Source organism: Carassius carassius, chromosome 18 (genome assembly GCF_963082965.1).
Source record: "Carassius carassius chromosome 18, fCarCar2.1, whole genome shotgun sequence".
NCBI lineage: Eukaryota > Metazoa > Chordata > Actinopteri > Cypriniformes > Cyprinidae > Carassius > Carassius carassius.
This window is the reverse complement of record NC_081772.1, coordinates 32,605,717-32,617,764: the sequence shown is the minus strand read 5'-3', so window position 1 is coordinate 32,617,764 and position 12,048 is coordinate 32,605,717.

Genomic DNA, 12,048 nt, shown 5'->3' with positions numbered 1-12,048 from the left:
GGTTTCATTTACTACACATAGGCTTACTGAAGCTCGCAGTGTTTTCAACCTCTGCCGCCTCAGTATAGGAGTACACGAGCACATAAACATAATTTCTAGAACTGCTCTGTTTCACTTCATGTGCATTTTACTTATGTTGAGAAAACTATCATCATATACAGAGACAGCAGTTTCAAAAAAACACCAATGTTTCAGGAGTTTATTACACAGAATACGTCACATGCTTATTAGATAACAGTCCTAATGTATCATTTGCATTATCAATGTGAATATTAAAATCTCCCATGATTAGCGCCTTATCAACTGTAACTAGAAGGTCTGAGAGGAAATCTGCAAATTCTTTTAGGAATTCTGTATACGGCCCTGGTGGTCTATACACAGTAGCCAGAGCAAGAGATACATTAGATTTCTTTTGCATGTCTGACAGTGTAACATTAAGCAGAAGTATTTCAAAAGAGTTAAACCTGTATCCTGTTTTCTGGGTAACATTGAGAATATCACTATATATTGTTGAGACACCTCGCCACGACCAGTCTGACGGGGCTCATGCTTATAACAGTAGTTTGGTGGAGTAGACTCATTTAGACCAAAATATCATTTGGTTTTAGCCAGGTTTCAGTCAAGCAGAGTACATCAAAACTATTTTTTCTGTGATCATTTCATTTACAATAACTGCTTTGGGTGTGAGTGATCTAATATTTATGAGCCCAAACTTTAAAAATCCAACTGAAAAAATCAAAAAATCCATTCTGCATGGCAGAATTCATGAACACAGCGTTTCAGTGCTAATGAAGGATGATCAGTGCTTTCTGAAACTTCAAGAGTTGGGATTTTATTTCTTTTGGGAAACACATGTTTTGTCCATACAATGATAGGAGATCTGAGACTGTCACGCTGCAAAGATTAGTTGGAAAGTACTTTATCCAGCGCACATGCTGTACAGCTCTTCAGAAGCTTGTTAAATCCTACAGTAGAAGAACCACAGCTGTGTGCAGCATCTTATACTGGACCTGAGTGAAAGCAGTGTTCAGGTCAACCTGACATGAGCTGAAGTGTGTGACTGCAGGAGTGTGTTTTCTGTTCATCAGAGCAGACTCTGTAGACTGTGTCTTGAGTTGTTTAAATGAGCACATCATGACAGGCGTTTTCAAGAAGATTAAAAGCTTTATCATGTCTGTGGTTTGAGCTTCATTTACATACGGTGGCATTTGATAAAGAAACCCAATGCCTCTTTGATCTCCTGCTCATCCTCCTCCTTCTCTCTCTTCTGGTATCTCTTCCCTGTAGAGATCAATGTTTTTTTCTCCACTGTTGATTACACATCAGCTCAGTCGCTCTGATTAGATGCATTGTCTTTTATATTTAGACTATAGCACTACTTTGTTCTCTCGGTTTGCCTTTCTCCCAAATTGGATTTGCTTTGCTTTCTCATGCACTTACTAAAATTGAAGGTCAAAATTAAAATCAAATGCAGCCCTTCAATGGACTCAGAAAAAAGCCCTTCAATGGAAATATCATGAGAGAATAAATTATGCTTGACTTTTTTTTAACCCTATAAATTCTACTGCATCTTAATTGATGCACACATTTCAATAGGATCAACACAATCAAATCATTGCTGTTAAGACTGTTTCACACAATCTACTCCATGCCTTCTGTTCTTTTTTTTGAATCAAGTCAAAGCTTTTTTAGTATAACTGTACAAGCGTCCAGCTTCATCTCGACTCAAATCTCAAAAAGATGAGAATAAGGTCAGTAATATCTCCAGATGAACTCTTCCTGGACTGAAGCCGCTCAGCTTTACTTGATTCTCCATCAATCATGTTTTAGAGTCTCAAATCTGATCCTCAGGATCTTCTGAGTAGCGTTTGTTTCTTCATCTCTCAGTCACTGCATTAAATGTTTGGATTATTTACATCTCATCTTATTACTGAAGATATAGAGCCACGACTGATCTTTAGGACATTTTATGTCAGTATCTGCTCTACTGTTAGAAATATTTCACATTACAAGCAGCAGCAAAAATATCCTCCATATTCTCACTATATCAGACTAAGATTAGGCAAATAGTCTGGTGACGTAGATCTGTGCACGTTTCTCAATACAAAGTACGCTGATTTTGGACGTGCATCCTCGGTTCTTTGCTCATTTGACTCTGGGGGTGATGTCCGTGACGACGCAAATCCGGTAAATCTGCAAACAGCAGCGTACTACTTCATAACTTCAGTCAGCTGACCATATGGCTACTGCAATTTTCCTCTCTGTATATTTACAATAAAACGAAATATATCAAATACCACTGCCTCCTTTCGTTTTCATTTAAACATAATAACATCTGCAGAAATGTACTTAGTTCAGGGATATGTGTATATATACAGCCATTACAATGAAACGAAATATTATATAGCATTTGCCTTTTTTATTTTCATTTTAACATATAGATAAAATGAATACAGACCAAAGATTACCTGTTAGATTTACCCAAAACGAATGATATGTTATGTTAACCACTAAGGAGACATCAGAGCCAGCGGCACACATCAGAAGGTCTAGCCGAGGTGAGGCTGCTCTGGGTCCGGATGGCATTCACTAAATTCCAGGGGTTTCATTACCACGACGTAAAATGGGCGTTTCTGCAGGTCTTGGTGAAACGCCCTCTTAAAAAAAAAGTTCACGATCATGCGCAGAATGCTTTTTTTTTTGCGCGGGCATTTTTTAATCCTAGGATGAACCCAGACGGATAATGAAGGAGAAATAAAATCATACCTACGTACGAGAAAACAGTCATACAGGTAGATATTATACTGTATTTCATATCTATTAGGTTTTATTATCAGTTAAGCTATTTTCGAAAACAAATAAGAAACCAAAAATGTAAAACGTGCAGTAACGTTAGTGCTCTACTTCTGTTTTACTGCAAGTTTTAATACAAACCAAACATGGTTATTGAAGTTAATGCTAATCACAAAATATTTAATCATGTGTTTGATAAGGCACTCACATTCAGTGTTCCTGTTCACACATTTTAACCTTCAAACATTTTATTATGCTCTTGATTTATCTTATTTCTTTCTCTGTAGTGTGATAGTCCACTTTTCAGAAAAGTGATGGTTTGGGAGATAATACATCGGAAGATCCTGTAAGCCCTGAACCAACCAGTCCTTCAAACATCTTATGTTCTTTCGGTGTAAATTCAATTTAGGATAGAATTACTAATAGTTACAAGGGTTTTCTTTACAGCAGTGGGCTTTGGAAAAGTACGGAGATGATTAAAATCTAAGGTTTAGGTCACAGGTCGGGTGGGCCAAGCTAGACTGCGCCTACCCTGAACCAGGACCACCTCGAGGAGCGTATCAGAGGGAAGAGTCGGAGACAGAGGAATAAATTAAAAAAAAGTTTTATTTTGAAGTAAAAGCAAATTGGAAATCCTAATCTAAAATCTTCTTTGTTGCCCTCAGGGTTTGAAGGTGAATGGTACAGCGACCTCAGTGCGATCCCCGCAGTAGATGGACGGAGAACAGGTCGGTGGTCAAGTAGGTCTTTCACAGGTGGGGATGCAATTGGCAAGTAAGTCTCCTCTGGTAAGTAGGTACTTCCAACCTTCCTTCCTTCACAGGTGCAGAATTTGGGACGGATGGATATCAGTCAGGTACGTATACGGCAGATGCACGGTCTTAAGGTAGGGTGGCTAGGGGAATCTTCCTTGGGAGAGGTGTGGTCAGGCTCTTCTACTTTCTCTGTAACACCAGAGCAGGGCCTTAGGCAGGTACACGGCAAGCCGGTGAGTAATTGGGTAGGGGACGCACTGAATGGCGACTCCAACACGGCACACCGTTCCCACACTCGCAGCGAGGGGCGGGCACTTCTCCAATACCAGGGGGTTACAAGTGGTAACGCACTCAAAGCCGACAAGTTGAACAGGGCTTCTCCTGACACCGACAGAGTGGATATTCCAGACAGAGCGTGCCAGCCTCAGGTTCGTGACCGAGGGACAGTCACTTCTTTCATCACAGGTGGGCTACAAGGATGCAGCAGACTCGAAGTCGACAGACTGCACTGGGCTTCTACTGAGACCGACAGAATGGATGCTTCAGGCAAAGTATACGGTTCACATGCGTTGGAAGGAACGACCACTTCTCACAATACAGATGAATTGCAAGGATACAGCAGACTCGAAGTCGACAGGCTGCACAGGGCTTTTACGGAGACAGATAGTGAACATTTCAACAGGGCATCTCTTCTCCTATTAACGCAAACAAAGGGGTTAATTCAAATCCCAGATAATTCCTCAACATCCAGACAGTTGGAACAGATCAATGTCACAGAACTCTCACTATTGACAGTCAACCAGCATAACACATGGAGAGTGCATGGCAAAAAGGAATGTATCTTCCACACACACGACAATTCCACTTCAAGCATATAATGTGCGGGAAAACATCAATTTTAGGCACTGCAAACTCACTTCACGAAGTGCAATTTAAGGCCAGCACTCACGTTCGGGTCTCTGTCCGAGGGAAGGGGGGGGGGGCGCAATCATCGATGCTGCGGAGGATGTTCTGGGATGTTTTTCTTCACAGACACAGGCAGAGTTCGCATCACCATTTATAGTGGAGGGAGAGATAAGAGATCGATAATGAATCAATACAATCCACTCAGTGATATTTATGATCGTGATCCAAACCACATCCAATTCAGTGTCGAACGCATGCAATTACGAGACTCAGTTCTCGGTTACTTAGCTCCTCTCCAATGCAAACGGGGTATTTCACTCTCCTTCTGTTGTCCTCGAGTCCCTCATCAAGGCAACACTCTCCTCTTCATTCACCAGTCCTCCAATAACTGTTATCACCCAATAAAATGACTTTTCACGAGGGAGAAAAACCACCCCAACTCGCCTCTCTCTCTTGCTTTTTATCCTCTCCAATGTTGACGAGGCCTCACCCAAACTCTCAGAGTAAATTCCCCACACCTGTTGCCAATCTGTCATTTGGGGTTGTCATGGCAACAGACGCACACACAGGCCTGGGGACGGGGTTACACTCAAAGTGTCCCACCGGGAACACTGCTTCAGTGGGAATAAGTTCCAGATGCTATTTGTCACACCTTGACATTTAACTTTGATAGAAATTATGATAGAATGTAACAGTTATAACATAACTGAATAGTATATTGTGAACATGAAATGATCAGGACAGGTATCTGAAGTTATAACTGTATTAATTTACATTTTACATGAAACACCTGAGATCAGGACGGATCTGAAGTCATAACCGTATTAATATAATTTGACATGAAACACCTGAGATCAGGACAGGTATCTGAAATCATAACTGTATTAATATAATTTGACATGAAACACCTGAGATCAGGACAGGTATCTGAAATCATAACTGTATTAATATAATTTGACATGAAACACCTGAGATCAGGACAGGTATCTGAAATCATAACTGTATTAATATAATTTGACATGAAACACCTGAGATCAGGACAGGTATCTGAAATCATAACTGTATTAATATAATTTGACATGAAACACCTGAGATCAGGACAGGGATCTGAAATCATAACTGTATTAATATAATTTGACATGAAACACCTGAGATCAGGACAGGGATCTGAAATCATAACTGTATTAATATAATTTGACATGAAACACCTGAGATCAGGACAGGGATCTGAAATCATAACTGTATTAATATAATTTGACATGAAACACCTGAGATCAGGACAGGTATCTGAAATCATAACCGTATTAATGTAATTTGACATGAAACACTTGAGATCAGGACAGGTATCTGAAATCATAACCGTATTAATATAATTTGACATGAAACACCTGAGATCAGGACGGATCTGAAATCATAACTGTATTAATATAATTTGACATGAAACACCTGAGATCAGGATGGATCTGAAATCATAACTGTATTAATATAATTTGACATGAAACACCTGAGATCAGGACGGATCTGAAATCATAACTGTATTCATATAATTTGACATGAAACACCTGAGATCAGGACAGGTATCTGAAATTATAACTGTATTAATATAATTTGACATGAAACACCTGAGATCAGGACGGATCTGAAATCATAACTGTATTAATATAATTTGACATGAAATACCTGAGATCAGGACAGGTATCTGAAATCATAACCGTATTAATGTAATTTGACATGAAACACTTGAGATCAGGACAGGTATCTGAAATCATAACCGTATTAATATAATTTGACATGAAACACCTGAGATCAGGACGGATCTGAAATCATAACTGTATTAATATAATTTGACATGAAACACCTGAGATCAGGACGGATCTGAAATCATAACTGTATTAATATAATTTGACATGAAACACCTGAGATCAGGACAGGTATCTGAAATCATAACTGTATTAATATAATTTGACATGAAACACCTGAGATCAGGACGGATCTGAAATCATAACTGTATTAATATAATTTGACATGAAACACCTGAGATCAGGACAGGTATCTGAAATCATAACTGTATTAATATAATTTGACATGAAACACCTGAGATCAGGACAGGTATCTGAAATCATAACTGTATTAATATAATTTGACATGAAACACCTGAGATCAGGACAGGTATCTGAAATCATAACTGTATTAATATAATTTGACATGAAACACCTGAGATCAGGACAGGGATCTGAAATCATAACTGTATTAATATAATTTGACATGAAACACCTGAGATCAGGACAGGTATCTGAAATCATAACTGTATTAATATAATTTGACATGAAACACCTGAGATCAGGACAGGTATCTGAAATCATAACTGTATTAATATAATTTGACATGAAACACCTGAGATCAGGACAGGTATCTGAAATCATAACTGTATTAATATAATTTGACATGAAACACCTGAGATAAGGACAGATCTGAAATCATAACTGTATTAATATAATTTGACATGAAACACCTGAGATCAGGAAAGGTATCTGAAATCATAACTGTATTAATATAATTTGACATGAAACACCTGAGATCAGGACAGGTATCTGAAATCATAACTGTATTAATATAATTTGACATGAAACACCTGAGATAAGGACGGATCTGAAATCATAACTGTATTAATATAATTTCTCATGAAACACCTGAGATCAGGACGGGTATCTGAAATCATAACTGTATTAATATAATTTGACATGAAACACCTGAGATCAGGACGGATCTGAAATCATAACTGTATTAATATAATTTGACATGAAACACCTGAGATCAGGACAGGGATCTGAAATCATAACTGTATTAATATAATTTGACATGAAACACCTGAGATCAGGACAGATCTGAAATCATAACTGTATTAATGTAATTTGACATGAAACACCTGAGATCAGGACAGGGATCTGAAATCATAACTGTATTAATATAATTTGACATGAAACACCTGAGATCAGGACAGGGATCTGAAATCATAACTGTATTAATGTAATTTGACATGAAACACCTGAGATCAGGACAGGTATCTGAAATCATAACTGTATTAATATAATTTGACATGAAACACCTGAGATCAGGACAGATCTGAAATCATAACTGTATTAATATAATTTGACATGAAACACCTGAGATCAGGACAGGTATCTGAAATCATAACTGTATTAATATAATTTGACATGAAACACCTGAGATCAGGACAGGTATCTGAAATCATAACTGTATTAATATAATTTGACATGAAACACCTGAGATCAGGACAGATCTGAAATCATAACTGTATTAATATAATTTGACATGAAACACCTGAGATCAGGACGGATCTGAAATCATAACTGTATTAATATAATTTGACACGAAACACCTTAGATCAGGACAGGTATCTGAAGTCATAACTGTATTAATATAATTTGACATGAAACACCTGAGATCAGGACAGGTATCTGAAATCATAACTGTATTAATATAATTTGACATGAAACACCTGAGATCAGGACGGATCTGAAATCATAACTGTATTAATATAATTTGACATGAAACACCTGAGATACGGACAGGGATCTGAAATCATAACTGTATTAATATAATTTGACACGAAACACCTGAGATCAGGACGGATCTTAAATCATAACTGTATTAATATAATTTGACATGAAACACCTGAGATCATGACAGGTATCTGAAGTTATAACTGTATTAATATAGTTTGACATGAAACACCTGAGATCAGGACAGATCTGAAATCATAACTGTATTAATATAATTTGACATGAAACACCTGAGATCAGGACGGATCTGAAATCATAACTGTATTAATATAATTTGACATGAAACACCTGAGATCAGGACAGGTATCTGAAATCATAACTGTATTAATATAATTTGACATGAAACACCTGAGATCAGGACAGATCTGAAATCATAACTGTATTAATGTAATTTGACATGAAACACCTGAGATCAGGACAGGGATCTGAAATCATAACTGTATTAATATAATTTGACATGAAACACCTGAGATCAGGACAGGGATCTGAAATCATAACTGTATTAATGTAATTTGACATGAAACACCTGAGATCAGGACAGGTATCTGAAATCATAACTGTATTAATATAATTTGACATGAAACACCTGAGATCAGGACAGATCTGAAATCATAACTGTATTAATATAATTTGACACGAAACACCTGAGATCAGGACGGATCTGAAATCATAACTGTATTAATATAATTTGACATGAAACACCTGAGATCAGGACAGGTATCTGAAATCATAACTGTATTAATATAATTTGACATGAAACACCTGAGATCAGGACAGGGATCTGAAATCATAACTGTATTAATGTAATTTGACATGAAACACCTGAGATCAGGACAGGTATCTGAAATCATAACTGTATTAATATAATTTGACATGAAACACCTGAGATCAGGACAGATCTGAAATCATAACTGTATTAATATAATTTGACACGAAACACCTGAGATCAGGACGGATCTGAAATCATAACTGTATTAATATAATTTGACATGAAACACCTGAGATCAGGACAGGTATCTGAAATCATAACTGTATTAATATAATTTGACATGAAACACCTGAGATCAGGATAGATCTGAAATCATAACTGTATTAATATAATTTGACACGAATCACCTGAGATCAGGACGGATCTGAAATCATAACTGTATTAATATAATTTGACATGAAACACCTGAGATCAGGACAGAAATCATAACTGTATTAATATAATTTGACATGAAACACCTGAGATCAGGACAGAAATCATAACTGTATCAATATAATTTGACATGAAACACCTGAGATAAGGACAGGGATCTGAAATCATAACTGTATTAATGTAATTTGACATGAAACACCTGAGATCAGGACAGGTATCTGAAATCATAACTGTATTAATATAATTTGACATGAAACACCTGAGATCAGGACAGATCTGAAATCATAACTGTATTAATATAATTTGACACGAAACACCTGAGATCAGGACGGATCTGAAATCATAACTGTATTAATATAATTTGACATGAAACACCTTAGATCAGGACAGGTATCTGAAGTCATAACTGTATTAATATAATTTGACATGAAACACCTGAGATCAGGACAGGTATCTGAAATCATAACTGTATTAATATAATTTGACATGAAACACCTGAGATCAGGACGGATCTGAAATCATAACTGTATTAATATAATTTGACATGAAACACCTGAGATCAGGACGGATCTGAAATCATAACTGTATTAATATAATTTGACATGAAACACCTTAGATCAGGACGGATCTGAAATCATAACTGTATTAATATAATTTGACATGAAACACCTGAGATCAGGACGGATCTGAAATCATAACTGTATTAATATAATTTGACATGAAACACCTTAGATCAGGACAGGTATATGAAGTCATAACTGTATTAATATAATTTGACATGAAACACCTGAGATCAGGACAGGTATCTGAAATCATAACTGTATTAATATAATTTGACATGAAGCACCTGAGATCAGGAAGGATCTGAAATCATAACTGTATTAATATAATTTGACATGAAACACCTGAGATCAGGACAGGGATCTGAAATCATAACTGTATTAATATAATTTGACATGAAGCACCTGAGATCAGGAAGGATCTGAAATCATAACTGTATTAATATAATTTGACATGAAACACCTGAGATCAGGACAGGGATCTGAAATCATAACTGTATTAATATAATTTGACATGAAACACCTGAGATCAGGACGGATCTGAAATCATAACTGTATTAATATAATTTGACATGAAACACCTGAGATCAGGACAGGGATCTGAAATCATAACTGTATTAATATAATTTGACATGAAACACCTGAGATCAGGACAGGTATCTGAAATCATAACTGTATTAATATAATTTGACATGAAACACCTGAGATCAGGACAGGTATCTGAACTCATAACTGTATTAATATAATTTGACATGAAATACCTGAGATCAGGACAGGTATCTGAAGATATACCAGTGTTAATGTAATTTTAACTGTATGAATGTAATTTTGACACGAAACACCATCGATCGCGGAAAGGTTTTTAGTTGTAACAGTATGAATATAATATGAAAAACACCCACGATCTCGGAGAAGTAACGCTATTTGAAGCAATTTTAGCGAACGGCTTTCCTTCCATCTGCGCATGATCGTTGACCAATGCAAATTATCAAATAGGCCACGCCTGCCCGATGACGCAATATTTGTTACGCTGTTCTGAAATCCCTGGAAAAAAGTGCTAGCCCTAGGTGGATACATAAGCACTGAGCTCCAGCTGATCATGTGGAGTTCACCGTCTCTGAGATCGGCGAAACACATTTTTAAATAGGCGCTGTCTTTATAAATAAACCACAAGTTTTAAACAACTACATTTTCGCCTTAAATACTTTAAAAATTACATTTCATGACACAATAACAGTAATATTTTGAAAATGATCCGAATAAATGGTGGTTGAACCCAACCAATGCTGCGTGAACTCAACCAATCAGGATGTTTAGCGCCCAAGCCCCGCCCCATGAAAGTTCCGGAACTTTGAAAAAGTACCACCTCGCCAGCAGGAACTTTCTGAGGGGCATTTTTTTTTACCCGGAACTTTATTTAGTTCCTGGTTCCTGCGGTGGAAACACACCGAGTACCAGCCCAAAGTCCCTAGTTCCTGGGTAAAGTTCCTGCGGTGGAAACACGGCATATATGGGCCATAAAAGCCTGATGTATCAAATAGGATACAGATATATTTTAGATTATAAAGATTTTGACTAAGGTTCAGTAATGTGTTCCATTTATAAAAAAATAAATAAAAATAAAAAGATTTTTCTATTATTTCCCCTACCAGGCTTTATAGAATTAAAAAGTTTGACTTATTAAAAATATATACTTATAAATATATATTTATATATAAATATAATATATAAAATATATATTTTATTGAATCTAAACTTCAGCAACAGAGTGTTCACATTCTAACACAAAGCTACAGCAGCGCTTCAATCTGACCACACAAAAAGAGCTTTACTGCAAAATAATGGCAAGAAAACACATCTTTCTGAAAGTTGTCTGGTTGTTTTTAGTGATCCTGATCTTAATGATCCTGCACTGAACAGACTCATTCACTCGACTTTGTGCAAGCAGATTTACTTTTTTTACTGTAACAAATGAGATGAGATGTCACATTCTGCTGTGTCTTTTTTACAAACACACAATCATTATATTTCCCTGCAATGCGGCAACGGATGCTGAAAGTTTGTGTTCTTTTTATTTTAGCTTTGTGCATTAGCAGTAACACATCTGAGCGTTTACCACATTCGATGCGCTCTATGTATGTTTGTTGATGAATATTTATATGTCAATAAAAGCCTAAAATCAAATCTGTTCATCTTATAAAGCAATTGTGTCTCTTCAGATTAACCCCCCTGAGCCTTGTGGAGCACTTTTTATGATGGATGGATGCATTTTGTTTTCAGGCTAAACCCAACCATTTTAAATCTTGGAA